General features: G+C 34.1%; 1 long non-coding RNA gene across 1 annotated transcript in view; it reads right to left on the bottom strand.

Annotated features, from left to right (window-relative positions):
* LOC116665867 overlaps positions 1-16389 on the bottom strand; it is a 136043-nt gene extending 119654 nt beyond the window's left edge. Inside the window, exons 1-2 of the long non-coding RNA XR_004322618.1 lie at positions 16190-16389; positions 10552-10751 (exon numbers count right to left, since the gene is read on the bottom strand). This is a non-coding gene — a long non-coding RNA (uncharacterized LOC116665867). The remainder of the gene's footprint in view (positions 1-10551; positions 10752-16189) is intronic.
* Between the last annotated feature and the right edge of the window lie 3978 nt (positions 16390-20367).

Genomic DNA, 20367 nt, shown 5'->3' with positions numbered 1-20367 from the left:
AGGTGATATTTATAATGTTGGAAAAATTAGATGATATATAACAATAAAGAGAAATCATTTTTCTCAAAACACTATGTATTTCTTTAAACAGCTATCAATAAAAACACTATTAAAACACACTAGACTTAAAAAATTGGCATATTTGATAGATGTAAAGTATAAGTAGCTGATCATTTGCTTTGTATAGCTAAGACTCATTTTTCTTTTTGAACTGAGTATAATAGAAAAACACTTTGATGAAGAAATAATGAAAATCTGTCCTTGACTAGAAGTATTTTAAAATAGCTTCACTCAGCTAGTACTGGTAAGGGAAATTCATGTTTGCTGGAGTGTCCTCATTGGGAGACAGACAAACTGCACTTCCTTACATTTAAAACAGTTGCAGTTTTTGATTTAGCTGTGATTCACCATCTGCTTCATGGAGAGCAAAATCAACCCTGCGGCTGAGATAGGCAGTTTATGATACCAAATAGATAAATAGAAGGGAACCATCATTCTCTGTCAGAAAGTAGGGTTAGGCAAACCAATTTCCATACATCATATTTCCCACTAGCATTTTTATGTTTCTAGCTTCTAACTTACATTGAGGACTGACATTGAACGCATTTTTTCCTACTTATCTCTCTTGCATTGAAGAAGTCCAAAGCACACAACTGTATTTCTCTTTCACACTTGCTGAACATTGACATATGATACCCATATAGAGTGACAAGGAGGCACAAAGGAAGCATCAATTTGTTTAGGGAAATCTTTAGATATTCTGTCTCTTCTATGAATTGAAGAAATGTTCTAGATTTTTTCATTACATTTAGAAGAATGACCCCAAATAATTGTGTTTGTTATTGTTAGTCTCATGTATGGACCAGTGCCTTACTTAGCTAAAAGCATCAAAATGACTAATGCAGTGATTGATGTCAGTTTGGAAAATCAGGAGAACAGACAATTTCAGTGTAATTATTTGTATTTGTGACTTTTTAAATTAACCGTAATTCAGTGAACACAATGAACATTGTAACTTCATTGACAGATTATATTATTTTGACAATTTAAAAAACTGATTCCTAAAGACTAATAACCAGCTATATTTTCTCATGTCAGGTAGAACAGAGGATGTTTTAAATGGATTATTTTATTAAATCCTCCCACCAGTTCTGTGACCCTTTTTATAGATAAGGAAACTGTGGTTTGAGAGTCTAGATAACTCATCCAAGGCTGCACAGCTATTAAGTGTCATAGTTGAGAATAAAACCCATCTGCTATAGTTCGTAGATGGGATGTTTTTGATTCTTCAGCACTACCATTTTTATACTTTCCATTACCAAGAAATGGATGCTATTTTGGTAACGTAGTTAATTACAGATAAGTTGTTCTGTGAACTGTAACCTTACTCTATTCTTTACTGATGCAAATATGCATTCTTCACTTCCCCTTTTGTTTTATTTTTTAATTTTTATTAATCACCATAATAAGGTGCATAGCTTCATAGTATTTCTATATGTTTTGCAACTAATGTAAAAAGGGCAGTCCCCTGTCTCGAGCATCCTCACCAGATTCCTGCTTTTCAGAGGTAAATATATTTTATATTGTTAGTTGACACTTCTGGTGTTTACATGCTTATTTCTAAGTAACATGATTATTCTACTACCTACTTTTTAATTTTTAATTTTAAATATTATCTGTTGATTTTTCTATGGAAAAATATGAGATTTTGACTCTCCTCAGTGCTCCCCTCAAATACATATGTTTGTCCTCTTAGACTCCTAATATAGTTGTGACATAATTTTTGTAACTAGTTTTTAATAAATATTCAGTGTTTGCATTAGTATAACTATGTAAATATTGCTCACAGTTCATTCACCTGTGTTCCATAAATGAGTTTCACTTCTAGCAAGTTTTTTTTTTTTGGAGTCAATAGTTGCTAATATTTTGTTACATATAAGTCTACCCATTATGTATAGTCCTCCAACTGTCTGACACTATTATTGTGTCTGATTGATCTCATCTGATCAAGCAGAATCCTCCATCATTTGTCAAATTGGACTTGGCCTCTTGGCCTGCAGCAGAGCACTTTCCCTGGGACTTTACCAGCACCCTAAAGAACTCTCTTCCTCTTATTTCCATGTTAGTTCTCCCATTTCCAGGGTCTCATGGAACCTTTGTTATGTTTTGTTTTTACCTTCTTATTTTGTGGAATGTATTTTACAGCATCTTTCTGAGAATGAATCAATGAAGATTAAATGTTTGAATCACAAGGTAAACTAATGTTTGTTTGTGTTGAAATATAACTGACATATAACATTATATTAGTTTCAAGTGTACAACAAAATGATTCAGTATTTATATGTATTGTGAAACAATCACAATAAGTCTAGTTAACATCATCTCTAAACAGTTTTTTTCATGTGATGAGAACTTTTCAGATATACTCTCTTAAGCAACTTTTAAATATGCAATACAGTATTATTAACTACAGTCACAAAACAGATTTATGAACTGCTTCTGTGGGTTTCCTATGCCAAAACCATGCTCCTGATAGAAACAGAGTGACTCCCTAAAGGCCTTTGTGTGGACATGTTTTAGAATCTCCTGTTTCTGAACATCTCCCTCCCCCAGCTAGAGAGGAGAGTTTCCTCTTAACTGGAGACACCACAGAAGTGTCAGTTCAGGAAGGTGTCTCATAAGGTTATGCTTTTCCTCTTCAAAGGGGGTGCCTCTCACTCCTCATTGCCTCTTAACAAATAAGAGAGAAGTTACAGCACAACCTGAGCCAGGGAAATGTAGTCTCTCCTCTAGAAATAAACAGTTTATACCCAGAAAGAATTACAGGATACATGAAGGAATTAGGATTGATAATGTCTATTGCCTCTCCCAGCAATTCAGTGTCCATGATTTTCCAATAAATGTATCACAGGGTTGAATCTCAGCTCTGTTTGGCTTATGTGTGTCAAATCAAACAAGATATTTACCTTCATTTTCTTAAAGAAAGAAAAGATGATAGGAGTAGTGCTTGGGAGTCAAGAAGCTCTTCTAAGCCAAGAAGGAACAGAGAAAATTCCAGGAGGAGGCTCTTTTTGTAGAGGAGGGTGAAGAAAACACAGAGGTTTTTTTTTCATCCTTTGCCTATAATCGAGGGTCATCATGCTATATGAGGATGACAGAGGTAGAAGGAGGGGAGCCATGGGAAGCGGTCGGGGTGTTCACTGATCATTTCTTGGATCCACAGCTCTTAAGCCAAAATAACTGATCAATGCTGTGAAAAGGGAAAGGCTACAGATTTTTCACGGTGTTCCTTTGTGACTGTGACCATCACATTAAGTGTGGATATTATCTGTGTATCTTTCCTCAGTTTTAAGACATTTATTACAGTAGGATATGTCAAAAAGAAGATACTGTAAGCATTTAATTAGTTTAGGGTATGATCAATATAACCAATAATACTCATGTCAGGGCATTTTTTGAAACAACTGAGGAACAGGGAAGTGTGAGATGTGATCCCACTGCAGGTAAGTAAGGAATATATTTTATGTGTGGTAACTGACTTTTAAAATTCAAATCCCAAAACCTAAATTAAAAAAATTTAATTATGTGTAAGTCATGGGTAAAGATTATTTAAGAACATGCTTATCCTTCCCCCATAGCTCATATAAAATGCTTATATGTTGCTATAATAGACAAAATACCAATTAACTGAACTTTTTAAATTGAAATATCCCCAAAATTAATAAAAAAAGTAAAATGTGCATATTTATCTAATGACTTTACCTGCTTCACATTTATTTTTCAGGCAAAACATTAATCACTGCTAATAGTTTTCTGTAGGGATACCAATTACAGAGTTCCTTTGTTTTTCTCAAAAGGGGATGGGAGAGTGTTCTCTAAATTCTCACTTATAGGATAGTGTGAGGTGGGGCTCTGAGTTCATTGCAATAGTTAAAGACATGATTCTTTTGCTTCAATACTAACAATGTTTGGTTTATTTAAAATCAACGTTGGTTCTTAACGTTTGTCATAGTGGAAGAGTCTTCACTAGCTGATGAATAAAATAGTTTCTTACTGAAAAGTATCTGAAAGAGTCTCTCATACATGGTTGCTTGATAACTTTCTGGTCCCATATATTCAGTCCAAAATGTTATGTACTTTTAGTATGTAATTAAATCATTACTCATTTTAAAGTTATTCTCAGTGACATCTATTTTCATTTTGCTTTTATATTGATGATTTCTTCTAGCCATACAGTGTTCTTCAAAGCCTAATTAATGGCTGTTGCACTAAACTGTATCTTTGAGTGTCTTATTGATCTTTCGAACGAAGGAGACTTAAGTGCTGTTTATGAGGAAAAGGTCTTATTAAATCATATAGAGAATTTTTATTTTAGACTTTCCTTTTTCTGTGACTGTTCATTTTAATAAAAACTTTATTGGATTTTCTGAAGAGAAACTCAGCAGGAGATGTTTCCTTCATTAGAAAATTTAAAGTGCTTAAGGCAGTAGAATATGTTAGCTTCTTGTTTTTAAATTCACTACCCTTTTTTTTCTTATATCTGGCTAATGGGACATTAGGCAGGAGGGAAATCACCTTACATTTTTCTATACTTGATAATCCATATTTTCATGATGATCTTTGTGCAATTTGATCTTAGAAGTTTTACACAATGCATAATAATTTGGGGAGATAAGTAAAATATTAAATTCCTATCCCAGGGTAAAGAAAAATAATAAATACATAGACAGTAGAACACTTTATCTAAATTGCATCCTACCTGATGATTTTCACATTTTTGCAATAGCTGTGGCACATGTGAATTCACTGTAGTTTATTAAATCTATAATCTGTTTTTGGTTTCTGGGAATTTTTGTTTTGTTTTGTTTTCTGGGTTTTTTCCCCCTAAAATTTTCATATGAGTACACTTTAATCTACATAAAAATATTCACACTGTCTGAAGCTAAGAAAAGGATTCTTATGTAAATGAATTATTTAAAATTCTGAACAGCAGCTTCAGACAAATGCAGGAGAAATGATAGGAAATTAGAACTTCGGAGGAAGATTTTCAATATGGTAATGGAATTCAAATTGTCTATTTTTCTAGAGAATATCAAAGACTCACTCACAAGCCTGTGCCCAGATTAAGTAAAAGTTACAAGACATACATTTGAACATATTTAAACTGAATTTTTAAAAATATAATTCCTACATTCATTATACTGCCTTATTATTTCACCATCAGTTTTGTGAGTGGGAGTGATAATGCAAATAAAGATCAAATCCTTCTGGCATAGGCATGAGAGACAACTGACCAAACAGGATGAGCAGTGGCTGAAAACCATTGGCCTGACATCCCAGTGCCTAGTGGATGAAACAGCAATCCTGGCTTTCACTACTGACTTTACTCATGCTTCATCATGAATTGCCATTAGGAATCTCTGGCCCCTATGACTCCCTTTGAGACTTAAGCATTTTCTTTTTGTTCTATGAACCACCTCTGTCTTAGTTTTCTGGCCAAAATCTTTTCTTCTAATCTCTTTGTATTTCTCTAACAGTTAAAAGAAAAGAAGTTAATGAAGCAGACATTGTTTTTAAAAATAAACACAGTATTTCAGTTGATCAACACACTTCAAATTTGGTTCTTCCAAAAGACCATTATCCTACTATTATCCAAGTAGACAACACTTTTGCAAATATGGACAAAAAACAAAAGCAAGAATGCTTAAATAAGCCATATGCAAATCTGAGAACTGAACTGAATTAGAGATACAGACTAAATTCAAATTTATGAACATACAGTTGACTCTTGAACAATGTGGGTTTGAACTGCATGGGTCCACTTATACATCAATTTTTTTCAATAGTAAATACTACAGTACCACATAATCCATGATTAGTTGAATCTAGGGATGCAGAACCACAGATATGGAGGAACTGAGGATATGGAGAAACTACCTATACAGAGGGCTGAAGATAAGTTATACTTGTATTTCCAATGGGTCCCTAACCCCAAAGTTGTTCAAGGGTCAACTGTGTGTGTGTGTGTGTGTGTGTGTGTGTGTGTGTGTGTGTGTGTGTGTATACATATATATATAAAATAATAAGTTTGAAAATAAGGTAAAATGGATCAATTTACAGGAAAAATATGATTAGCAAATACAGCCCAAGAATTAGAAAACCTGAAATTACCAATAACCATGAATTTAAAATTGATATTTAATTTCAAAATTAGACACCAGCCTCAGAAAAATTGAATTGATAAGGTGTATTGATATTTCAAGGAGTAGGTATTTCTCAAATTATAAAGTTATTATAGACTACTGAAAAGCTAAAAGATGACTGAATTCATTTTTAGGTGATCAATGTACTCTAGGACATAGCAGGAGGGAGAGCTTGTAAATACAAAAGCAAAAATGGTTTTGTAAGTATTACCACATTTATCTAGCACTGAGTAAAAGGAAATCACAACAAACTAGGAATTAAAAGATCATACAACATTTAAAAATCTATTAATGTCCTCTACATTAACAGATCAAAATTAGAAAAACACCACAATTACAGAAAAAATATTTGATAAAATTCTACACACAGTTTTGATAAAATATTTTAACAAACCATGAATAAATGGGAACTTCTTTTATCTGATAAAAATGTTCAACTATAAACACAGCAATTATCATACTTAACAGTTAAATGACATAAATATTCCCATTAAAGTCAAGAACAGGACAAAATTCCACCACTGTTGTAGGGTTTCTAGTCAATTCTACAATATTTCAAAAACAGGAAAAGAAAGAGAAATCTGTAATTATTTCCTGGCAATACAAATATCTCTCCAGAGAATTGAAAATAAAATAATGGATAAATTTATTAAAACTAATAAGAGGTTTCAGCAATATACTGGACACACATCAATATATACACAAGTAATAAACCTGCAATAGTGAATTAAGAAATAATAGAAAAGATTGTATGTATAATAGCAAAAAAATTAAAAAGTAGCAAAGAATGAACCTAAAAATAAATGAATAAAACTTTGATAAATTTATTAACATTAAAGAAAATCAGACTGAATGGAGGAGTATATCATATACTTGAAGTGTAAGATGTCAGTTCTCCCAGAAGTCAGCTATAAACTCAGCATAATAAAAATCTCCATTCCTACAGGTTATTCCTAACACAGATGTTTCTGATCAGCATAGGGAAGTATGAACCTAAACCAAGCCATATTAAAAATGAAAAGGTCATAAAGAAGTTGGCAATAGAAAAAAATATATCAATGGCATTGTGAAAGAATCCCAGAAATAGGCTTGTGAATATACGGGTATTTGATAAATGATAATGTCGGCATAGCAATACAATGGATGAAATTTAAGTTTGGGTTTAACAGTATTGTCCAACCAGTTCTGAGGAGAGAGAAAGAATACTACCTCCTGGCTGTTTCTCAAATTTCAAATGGATTAAAAATCTAGCATTAAAAAAACCCTAAAATATTTACTTTATTCAAGTCTTCACTTGAATTTTATCTTTTCAGTGAGATCTACCATGACCACCCTATTTTCCCTTAATATGTATAATTGTATTTGTTGAGATCAAGGGAAATTCCAATATAACTCCTTTATAAAATCCTGAATGTTGTAAGAACTTGATTTCAATGAGGGTCATAATATATTCCATGATTGTATATAACAAAGAATTGAAAGAACATGTTTGTCCTGTGAAGAAGTTGTTAGCTCTGCCAAAAAATATTATTAATATGTGTTATTCCATCCTCCGTTGTTACTCCCATTTTAATTTTTTATTATAAAGTATATTGTTTAGCAGTTTGTATTCACAGGATGCTCACAAATCATTCATTCTGATACAAGATCAATGATCAAGGCTATATTTACATCAATCATCAGCAAATTTTATGTTACCTTAACTAAAGTCAAAATCAAAGAATTACTAAAGGTTTCTGAAATTTGGTAGAAAACTTGAAGTGATACAAAAAAAAAATACATCTCTCCCTTGATAGAACAAGCTAGTTTCCAGTCCTATTTTAGATACATGGCAATTTTCCCATGTCTTATTAACCTACCTTTCTTGTTTCTTTTCATTAACACCTGGTTGGAACTCAGCCTCCCATTGGGAAACACCTGTCCACAGTTAATAAGGTGTTAATTGTAAAAACAATAAAAAGTGGAGTTGCGGAATTAGTTCACAGATTCTTAAACAAGTTATAAAAAATTCAACAATAGAAAATAAAAAAATAAAAGTATGTTATTTTTATAAGAATTAAAACTTTACAGTGATTTCATCTTTGTATCTTTGGGCAAGTTACTGAAACTCTCAGTGCCTTGCTTTACTTATCTTGAGAATGGGGATAAAAATCATATTTATTTCATAGAATTCTTATAGAGATCAATGTAGTCAATGCAGGTGGTACAGTATTATCTTTGAGTCAATAGCAACCACATGTCACTGCATTTTGTATCTCATAGAGGACTAATTCTAAACAAGTTGTGATTTTTTTTTCCCTTATAGGATATTTGGGAATATCTGGAAATACTATTGGTTCTCTGAAGGAGTAGTGCTACTGGCTTCTAGAGGACAGAGGCCAATGGTGCTTCTAAAAATACTACAACACCCAGGACAGTCTCTCATAACAAAGAGTTATCCAGTCTTAAATGTCAATAGTGCTGATGCTGAGAAAGCCCACATTAAAGCAACGATTTAAATTGTTAAACAAAGAAATGTGGCTAAAATGCGAACAGAGGTATTAAATTAGTACATGAAAAGTTATTAACTAACCCAAAAGAAAGCATGAAAGGGAGAATAAAGGAAGGGGAAAAAGATGTGGCAAAAAAAAAAAAAAAAATAGCAAGATGGTAGACTTAAGCTCTAATATATAAAATAATTATATAAAATGTAAATGAATTAATGGGATCAGAGGAGTAGGTTGGCCAACTTATGTACTCTGCTCAACAGTTTGAATCTCAGAGATCCTCTTTTAAATGCAGATCTCTCTACCCTTCTCCCTACTCCTTTGAGTTCTACAAGATGAGGAGGAATGGGCAAGGGAGGTGAAGGTCATGTTTTAGTTAAATCAAGACTTTCCATGTGATTATAAATACTCATAAGACTAGCACAAAAATTAAGAATAAAATTGGAAACCAGCCTGAATGCTATGCTGTGATATTCAAACTTTTTTCATTTTATTCCTCCTAAAAGAATTCTGAAAAAAATGTTCTGTATACTCTTGCACATTTTAAATTTATCAATAATTATCATAATTTCACACACTGTAAAATGTTCTGACATTTTGTTGATTGGAACCTCCTTTAAACAGACAATAAAACTCACTGATGCCATAAACTCAGACAGAATGCTGTTAGTTTCCATCCTTCATAGCAGCTTCACTCTGGTCATTTAGTTTAGGCTTACAATAACTCAATCCTGCATTGGGTGCAATTTAAATATCTGAACTTTGTTTACAGTGGTAGGGTGGGATTTTATTGCATTTATCATCAACACCATTAAGCTTCAGATTTAGTCTTTTCAAATTTGGGAAAAAGCCATCATATAATCTAAATGGCAAAGATAGCTCTTAGCCAAAATCAGGCTGAATTTCCATGAAAATATCTGCCTTCATTTTATTTTTAATTTAAATATAATCATTTTTTATTCCCATGACAGAAATCTCACCACTTAATTCTAAGATAATTAGGCTGAATCAAGAATACAGAAAGCCCCACCCTTCCTTTGGTGATGGAGGAAATAAGGTGCTTCCCCTTCAATAGCCTTCTCTTTATTTTGCCCTCATGGTGCGCTCCACAAAAGCAATATATCTAAAATCCTCCTTTGGTGCCTACATGCGTTTTCACCTGATGACAATGCACCATGTCGTGTGGGGTGGGTGAGATGGACCTGTTCCCTTTGTGTAGGGGTAAAAGGGCAGTTTTGAAAGGAGAGGCAAGAAAAAATAGTTGGCAAATCACAGATGTTCTCAGGCAGATTGATTTCTGGAAAGGACATGTATTAAAGTTAAGGGTCTGGAAATTGATTTTTCTAGAAGCCACCTATGTCCTGCCCACATACCTGCTAGAAAATCTTTGTGCATCCTTGGGTGTTTTAAGTACCTAATTTTGAAGACTACTGCTCTATAAAATAACAGTTCAAAAATGTCTTAGTGATATTTTCATATTTGCTTTCCACTGATAAGGTCTTATATTTGTTCTTGAGAAAATTATATAAAATAATGGTTCAAAATAAGAACAAGAAATGCTACAAGTATGAACTTGCTCTTTTCTACTGCTTTGGTCAGTCTTTTTGTCTGTCTGTCTCAGGTACAACCTACATACATACACACGTACACATGCATGTGCACACACACATACACACATGCTCGATTTTGTCTGCAACAGAACATTCTCATTAATATTTAATACTCAGTTATTAAATAGTTTAATAAAGTTATCTACCTACTAGACATTTTGCTAGTCTCTGCAGATATAGACATTTATAATAAGCAATCCTTAATCCAAACAGCACACAGTCTAGAGAGGAAGAAACACTGACAGTCATTACCTGGTCACTTCCTGAATGCCTCCTCACACGACAGCGACTGGTGTACCTGCAGCTACAGCACCACGTGATGAGAGCTGCTGGGCTACAGAACGTCCTGTCCACTTGGCACCAGCAGGTGCTGGCATATCCGGAGCTGCCTCTGTGAGGTCCCAGGTAATGCTTTCTGGTAGCAACTCAGAGTGGATGAGTTGTTGCTGTGCCTGCAAAGGTGCAGTTGTGATGCCTGTGGTTGTTTGTTTTACTTTATTTGTTTTTAACAGTAGCCCCAAACTCAAGAAAGAGCCACCCCTCACCCTAGACTGACTCCATGTGAGAAGCTGTTCCTTTGGGCTCTCCTGTAGGGCTTCTCCTTCAAATAAGTTATCCCGGAGGGCTGCCTTATATTATGAAAATTTAAAAAATAGCTGAACAGTCTTAACTATGATAGTTAAAGAAAGTATTTGGATGCATAGAGGACTATAATTCTAGTTATATCCACAAAAGAAATAAATTAACTAAGCCTCTGTAGCTGCTTAGGGCTTTGCTTATTTCTTATAATAATAGATTTTAAAAGCACATGTGGCATAAAAAGTTAGACTTACTCAATTTCTTAAAATAAGCTCCAATTATCAAAATTTTTTGTCTTTAACTCTGAACATGCTTCATAGCAATTAAATGAATCTGTATTGAGCAGAAAAAATATATACAGTCAGAATAGAAAAACTGCCACTTAAAAACAACAAAAAAAAGAACCTAAGTATAGTTTGTATTTTATAGATTTTCTGATACTTTAGTACAAATTAAAGATTCCTTCCTGCCAGTCACTACAAGTCTGGCAATGAGGCTCATTTTGTTGCCACACAATCATTTTTATTTACCAAACGTAAGTCTCAGATAACTGCATTGATTCCGCCACACTTGAGGCCATTTATTCGGAAAGAAAAGTATTGTATAAAAGACATTTTAAAATAACAATAGCAGCAAAGGGCAGCTGCTAGAGGTTTAATGAGGTTTTCTGTTCAGATAAAGTCGAGCATTCCTGCAGAACAAGATCAATACTGGCTTATTTTACTTAGATATTTTGGGAGACTTTATAACAGCAATTTTTTTAATTCATGGGGTCTTTTAAAGCAAGTGGCAAAGGGCCCACATAGATTGATTAATCCATACTAAATTTGACCACATTCAAAATACTGGCTTATCTTCTCCCTAAACTTGACCTATAAAGGTAAAACTTTTCTGGACAAATGATATAGAATGCTAGACCTGATGAAAAGCAAAATGAAGGCTGCCTAGGATCCCAAAAAAAGTATAACCAGACACAATTCCAAATGCCGTACTTGTTTGAATGTTCACATTTCACAAAACCATGACTACTTTTCGAATAAATAATGTCCTTTTTAAAATCTATAAAGTTCTTTTTCCAGCAGAACAATTTGAAAGTAATTATAATGAACTTAAATTCTGGTGTGGAGGGCTGGTGGCTTCTGAGGACAATATCATTTATTATTAATTATTATTATTATTATTATTATTATCATCATCATCATCATCATCATCATCAATAACAACATTTCTTACTTTAAATTTAGTAATGTACTCTGCAACTCCTGGGTGGCCAATAATACATATCTTCCATATATATAAACTTACCTTAAACACAGATACCTGAACACACCTATAAAGATTGTATTTTCATCTTTATAATTTTACAGATAGGGTCACTGAAGTTCAAAAGAAGAAGTAAGCTATCCAGTGTTATCTATGAGTAAGCATCTGATCCAAGGTCTAATTCTGGGTAAGACTGGTGCCAAATTCTATGGCCTTACCAGTAATTAGACACAGTAAATCTCCTAAGTAAGAGATTTCAGTACTACAAAGGCTCCTAACATCTAAGGATGCATTAAACAAAAAGTCATGAAGTCTTTATTTTCTATTTTAGAAGTGGTATATAGGTCTGTAGGATTCACAAAATGTAACTGTCAAAGTCTCTTAATAAATTTGATATTTTGATTCTGAGAGAACTCATAGAATTAAACTATGGAATTTCACTGGTTTATTCCCAGCCATGTGTTTTATGACTGCTCTGGCTTAGATTTTAAGCCCTTAAATTTGTCTATCTGGAAAGGGAAGTAAACCTTAGAATAGGAAATGTACAGGCCATTGATCCAAACAACAAATATAATCATTCATCACTTTTCTGACAAATATTAATTTTTGACCATGGCATTCAGTTTATTTTATTATTTCATGTTGTTTCTACATCCTTGGTTCATCAGTAAACTCTTGGGTTGAACTTACATTAGGTCATTTTGTTACACAATTTCCAAGCTCCAAGTGATACAACAGAAACAACTAACAGAATATGTTCCCTACTGAAATTTTAAACTGCTTCAATAGACAATATTCAGATTTAAACTGTGCACTAAAATATTGCATGGGTACTAAGTCCAATAGAAAAAAAATTAGTGAAGTCTATTAAGCACAGACTGATTTACTAGATTATTTTTAAAGAGTTGACAGAGTGAGGACTTTTTACATCTTGCTTAACTGCTTACTTCATGGACAAGTCCCTGGATATTCTCAGATGACAATGATTTGATTTTGGGAGATAAATACCAGTAGCTTCCAACTGTTATATTCTGGGTAGTGTATGACATTACATAACCAACTGTATAACTATACATGGAAAGTCCAAAAGAACATGTTTAGTCCATGAAAAAGTTGCTAGTTTTGCCACACAGTATTAGATTGCTTAGAAATTTTGCTAAGCCTAACTAATAAGTATTTTTCATCTCATAGAAGAAAAGCTTACATTTTCTTCACAAAATATATGGCTAGTAATGGAAAGTTATTAGTGTTTAATAATAACAAAGTAATGTTCAAAGGTATCTTTAAAAAATCAAATCAACAGCTTTAATGTTTGTGTACATCGGTGGCTCCCAACATTCCCTGTTGTGAATTCCTGGGCTTCACCGCAGAAATTTTTTTCTTTTTCATTTGGTCTAGATTTGGGCCTGAGCAGAGACACTTTTTTTTTTTTTAAAGCTCCCTAGGTAATTCAAATGTGCAGGCAAAGCTGAGAACTACTGATTCAGATTAAAATAAAAGAGATGAACTAAGAACAGTTTCTGAATTCTGGCCAAAAATGTAAAATGATTTTTAAGAGAAATGCTCCCTTGATAAAACAAGGTTATTTACTGTCCAATTTCAAATACAAAGCTATTTTCCTGTCTCACAGTCACCTATCTTTCTTACTTGTTTTTATTAGCAGTTAATTTCCATTGGGAAACATATGTCCGCTGTTTAACAAGGTGTTTTCCATAGAAACATTTGACAGGGGATTCAGAGCCAGTCCATAGACTTTAAAGATAGGAAAGCATTTTTGAGGAGTAGCAATGTTCCTAACTCTACCTAATTCCCTCAGAAGCCATGCTGAGAAGTTCACAAAACACTGATAATTCATATTGAGTTTTACAAATATATGAAGCAAACTAATCTCCCAATTTTAAAAGTTTACCTTTTGTGATGAAGTTGAGGTAAAAAGAACTATGGGGGAGAAACAGAAAAAATTAATGGACAGTATTTTGTAACAGTGTAGGAACTGTTTCTAAGTTGTAAAATCTGAAATCCAAAAATGTCTTTCCACAGTAGTGGTAACCCCCCCCCCCCCATTAGATGGAGGGAGCATGATGCAGGGCTTTTAACAAAATCTGGGGTGCGAGAGATGAGACAAGCTGTGCCTAAGCTGCCTTGACAACTCTCTTCATTCTTCCATGGCACTGTCTTTAGAAAATGGAGGAGAAATAGAGGAGTGAAAAAATGAAAGGCCCTCAAACTTCGTCTTGGTGAGGGGCACCTAGTGTGTAAGTCTGGGATAAAGGAAATAAAGAATTTACTCCTCATGTCAGAGCAAAGAGAAATGTCATGAGAAAGAAATTTTTTAAATGGCATGCTTTTGTTTTTAAATGATCGAAGAAAAATCTACATTTTGCAAAAGTCAGTAAAAAATTACCCCAGCCTAAGGAAACAAAAACACAGAAAACAGAAATAAATTCTCTGGAAATGCTTTGTGCTGTAAAACAACACTATGAACATGAATGCAACAGAACAAAATACTAAAATATGTTGATAAAACAGGAAGAGAAGTAAAGGCAAATTAAAGACATAAGGAAGAAAATTAGGATGGAGACACACCACAAAAATGTTGAAAAAATTAGAAATGAAAAGAAATGTATAGACATCTGAAATTAAATTAATAACACTGAGTAAAGGTTTGAGATAACTGCAGCAAACATACATGAAAAATAAAAAAAGATTAAAGGTATCAGTGAGAAGCAAAATCATATGGAAGAAACAAAATTGACCCAGTTGAAGCATTATTGTCTTCAAATTTATAATAAATAAATAAATAAATAAATAAGCAAGCAAGCAACATCTTCTGAAATAAATGACTAATCTGCAGTATAAAAAAGCATATAAGTTCTAGAAAAATTCCATGTAGAACATGTGACACAAAGATTAATTCTAATTAATTTATAAAAGTCTGTTCATGAAGAAAGAATATTTTGGGCATCTATGGAGAAAGAAAATCTTTCAAGAGAAAAAATCAAAACAGACTGTCCCTGAGACACTTCCCAGCAACATTCAATGCCTGAGCATTAGACTAATCACTTCTAACCTTGAAACAAAGAGAGATCCAATTACCCATAGCTGGCAAGTTAGAGTCCGACTGTAAAGCAAACATTCTCAAAAGTAAAAGAACTCAGAGTAGCCAGGCCTTCTTGCTACCAGTAGAAATTACTTGGTCAGAAAAAAGATCCAAATCAGTAGCAATCATTTAAAAATTAAAACAATAACAGTGAACAAGAAAAAAATACCTTATTATTTATGTAGACCATTGAATATTGAAGAATACTCAAGAAATTCGGATTATTGCACAATAGGATGCAAATATCATCAACTTGGATTCTACAAAATGTAGTAAAATTAACAAAAAGAGGCTAGTGTTCAGTCTTTCTTAGAGGGAAGTCAACACAACTGTCTACAATTGAAATTTATAGCTTACAGACTAATGATCTCAACTCCTTAATACTAAATATATTTTCTCAATTTTGTAAGGCTTTTTAAAGAAATACATCTTTTAAGAAATACATCTTTTGTAAGGCTTTTTGAAGAAATATTTAAATATTCACAGTCTCTTCAGTTTCTCTTCATCCATATTATGGAAAAATATAAAATACAAAAAAACACTTTTATTTTAAAAAGTATCAAACTGTATCTTGTCTTCTCTCTGTAGGCATGGAGAAAAAGATGATTGGAATGATGTCATTTTAGGTGGCAGGATTCAGAACTGCTTATATTCTTTATAATGAGTATAAGAATGTATTAGTTTTCTTTCTACAAAAATAGTTTTAAAAACTGGTCTCAGACTGTAGTTATAAACTATAGGCTTCTGCAGCATTTGATACTGACCTATCTTTGTATTACTCTGACAAAACAAAAATAAAAAGGAGTGTTTAAAATGAGTATCTAGTAATTCTACCATAAAATGATTCATAAGAATAATAATTGGTAATACAGAACACGTGATTATTATTACCTGGGATGATGTCAGTTACTCTGCATGTCATATGTCATATTAGGTAATGTTACGTACCTCCCTGCGTTGGTCCCCAGTGAGAGTTTTTCCGCGCAGTGTTGCTGGCACCAATAGAACCAGACGGTTCAACAGTGAAGGAAAGTTTTATTCTTTGCTTAAAGAATGGAGAGGTGGGAGGTGGACCTCTAGGGCGAAAGCCTCCTCGACAGGCTGTGGCTGGGCTGCTTCCCTCGAGCACGAGACTCCTGTGCGGTGAGAGTCTCCCACCGCGAGATTCCTGTCGCGAGATTCCCGAGGACGAGATTCTCGTGGGGCGAGATTCTCCCACAGCGAGATTCCCGTGGGGCGAGATTCCCGCGGGAAGGGAAACTGGCGGGATGGAGTTCTCACGGTGAGTTGTCAGGAACAGCTCTTCGCACTAGAAACTCTGCTCTGAAGTGCAGGTTCCAGGCCTCTGCATGCGGCACCCTGTGAGCAGGTGAAACTAGATGAAGCACGAGGAAAAGAAATAAAAAGGTTAGACTTTATTTTATTACCCATATTCTATTTTTATTCCCCACGAATTGCTCATGGGGTTTGCCGGTGACAAACTCCTCCTGTCTTTTGTCTCTCTCCTTTTTCTTGAGAGGCGCTGAGGGGCAAGAAGCCTCTTGTAACTACTTCCTGCTGAGTTTGGGCGTTGTGGTCGTAACCCCTAGTGCAGGAGCAGAGCTTTTCCCCAGCTGCCTTTAGATATGTCCCAGCCCTTAACTCGGACTGTTCCTGCCCCTGAGTGACCACCATTTGGAGTTTTATAGATTCCAGTGCGTTTGGAGACAAAAGACACCAGACAATTTAGGATGCAGAGCCCTAACTCTCTGCTAGCAAAGAATAATGGTCCTTAAGGGGCCTAGGAAAGGTACAAGCCTAGTGATGCTGGGGAGGGCCTGTTTTACTCCGCTCCAAATTTGTTCAGCCAAATTAGACTGACTGGGCTCAGCTCTGAAAAAGAGGTTGGGTCCAAACACAGATTTCTGTATAATATGATAGATAGAATTCACATCCTTCAAGCAAGCTCCTATAAGGACTGTTTCATTCAATAACTGTTATAATAATAATTAGCAGTAATATTGTCCTTTTGACCAATATGGAGACATTGGATAAGATGCTTGTTTAGATAAAAGGTAAGTCAACTTTTCCGCAGAAATATACTCAATATTATAGGCAGCTTCATGATTTTTTTTTCATGAATAAGCTTGGGGCCTAATAGAATAGAAATGGCAAGTGAAGTTCTCAAATTACATGATATACAGTACTCAGTTTAACCATTAGTGAAAAATGTCTCTCTAGCATTTATGCCCCACAGCATCTCACACTCCTTTCCTTTGCCTCTGTTTTCCATGCAGACTGGTTTTCTTCTGGTTTTTAGGACATGTACATCCATTCTACTCTCTGCCTTGTCTGTTCCCTTGGTCTTGAATGCTTTTCCTCCTTATTATCTCATGGTGAGCTTCCTTTTGTCACTCAACTTCATTTTGAGTAACTTCCTTAGAGAAATCTTAGCCTGACTTCTTAATCTAGAGCACTACACAATCACTATTACACAAATGTCTTTTATTTCTCTGCAAAGCACTTGGCACCACTGGAAATTTTCTTGTTTGTTTATGCACATATGTATTTACTCATCATCTGACTTTCCCTACGTCCATGTAAAATCTTTGAAAGCACGGGCTTTTGATTGTCAGTTTCCTTGAATTTTAAAATGTTTGATAAATATTTGTTGCATGAGTGAATAAAATGCAACTCCCAAGCCCAACTCTCTAAGACAGATTGGTTAGAAAATAAACAACTAGGAAAAGGAATATATTAACTTGTTTTATAAGATCTTTAGAGATAAGCCAGTTAACTATTTAAAGACATTTATCCAAAATACAATTACATAGGGTTTAGACTGGTTGATCTCTGGGCTTTCTTCTGTATAGTATTTAATGGGCTCTTCATATTTTGCACCAAGGCCACCTAGTTCTAATTTGTAATAGTAAAACCGTATCAGCATATAAAGTGAGTTGTTGCTTATCCTCAAATTTTTACTGAGGGATGTGGAAGTGAATTAAGGGTATCAAGCATTTCATTTTTTCCTATAAAATGTTATCATTATCCTGTAAGACACTGTCAAAATGCTGATTTCACAGAATTAGGTTTTTTGAAACAAATTCAGGATGAACATCCACTGGCAGGGATAATAGCATGTTTATTCAATATAGCACATATTGGATTTCTGGTCACAGAGTCCACATCCAAGGGAACCTCAATAAAAGCCATAAGTCCTCTTTGTTACTTTCAGTATAATCTAAGAGTTACTGATGAGCAGAACGATGTCAGTGATGAAATAGTGATTCCTGAGGCCCAGCTGCTTCTCTTGTAGAACATTGGCTTCAGAAGCCCAAGACTGCAATTTATCCAGAGGAAAACTTGCATAGTGAGCTAATTGGTTATATGATGGAAGAACAAAGAGTTGTCTTTTTCAAAGTATAGTAGATGTCTGTGTTGAGCAAAATAGATACACTGGAAACAGGTTTCAGAAATGATTTAATGTCCACCATTTAATGCTGTTCATAAATATTCCTAGAGAGAAGAATTTTCTCAAGTGATAAGCTTAGTTTGCAATTTCAAAATGAGTTATACAATATGATAGGGCATAATAGCATTTATATAGGCATATTTTAAGTTGTTCAATTACATGGTACATAAACTTAATGGAGGGGACAGTACATACTAAAATACCGATATAGTAGTTTTTCTAGGTAAGAAAAAATTACCCAAAAGTTGCAAATAGGGCAAGAAGGTGGATGGCATTTATTTTCATACAGGAACATGGGCTCACTCAAAGGTTAGGGAAATATACTTTTCAATTTACTGTATGCTATTGACTGAAGGTCTCAAATTTAGTAAAGTTAAATGTTAGCTTGTTGATTTTTGTCCAGTAGAAATGCAAATTATTTCCATTTGATGGAAGAAATAAGTCAAAGATTATAGTTTATTGCCTTTTTGGACATTAGCCAGGTTTAAAACTAATCCAAAAATTTTAACCTAACGTTATTTTTTAAATTGCTGGTAAATAACTGGTTTCTCAAATGATAATGTTTTCCTCATTAATTAACAGTCTTTGTTGAATAAAATATTTGCTTATACTCATTTTTTGTTTGAATGGGTTTCACATTTTTGCCTTTGAAAAGTTATACTTTAATTGCCCTACATCCGTATATCAGATCAGTAATACCTTCTTAATGTTCTACTCCTAAAACAGCTTTCTCCAATACCAAACCTGGTGCTTTATCCATGTTCCTGCTTCCCTCAAACCCCTTTGTCTACAGGTTATAACTCACACTGTTTAAGAATTCTAGCCCACACAATTTAACCTCTCCCTAAATCTCCAGCATTTTCTCTTGCTAAATCTACTGTCAAATTCTAAACCCCCAATCCTGTTGAGTTGCTAATAGTTACTGTAAACATGCCTAGCTGGTTCATGGTTTATGCTTTTGCTATTGTATTATTTTTGTCTGGGAATGCCTTTCTTCTAAGCACCTGTCCCACCCCTTGTCATTGTTCCAAAAATATCAAATATCACTTTTTTATATAAAATCTTGCTGGATTAATCACCTCAAAAAGCCCCAAGTAAAACTAGCTTTCTTTCATAGTTCCCTAATTCTATTTAACAGCTCTCTCAGCCCACCTGCAATTCTTTATTGCACTTAGCTATTTACATGTCTTTCTCTGTTTACCAGACTCTGTACTTCTTACAGGTGGGCATATATCTTATGTGGCTCTGTAGTGCTGGTAGTTCCGCTGCATAGCTCTCTAATACCTAGAAGGCATCTGACACACAATTGTTGAAAATTAAAATAATCAGAAAATATGAATTGGGAAGACAATATGATTAACATCATAACGTGAAAACTGGAAAGAATCTTAGAGATCAGTTAGTTACTCTGAGGTTTCTGTACAAATTACACTCTGCATGAGTAATCCATCTAAATTCTACATTTTAGAAACTAAGGATAAATGGTAGAAGTGTCTCTGTTTACTCACTCAGTGATCCCAAACCTCCATTTTAGATAAAAAACTGAGGCCTAGAAATAATGCAGATTGTCCATGGTCATACACCAATTCAGGGACAGAATGAGGATTGGCCCTTTTGTCTTGAATCTCAAATGTATATTCTTATAACTAGTACCCAGGATATGAAGTACTTTTTA

Source organism: Camelus ferus, chromosome 1 (genome assembly GCF_009834535.1).
Source record: "Camelus ferus isolate YT-003-E chromosome 1, BCGSAC_Cfer_1.0, whole genome shotgun sequence".
Classification (NCBI taxonomy): domain Eukaryota; kingdom Metazoa; phylum Chordata; class Mammalia; order Artiodactyla; family Camelidae; genus Camelus; species Camelus ferus.
Note: the sequence above shows the minus strand (reverse complement) of the source record. Positions and strands in the feature narration are given on the sequence as shown.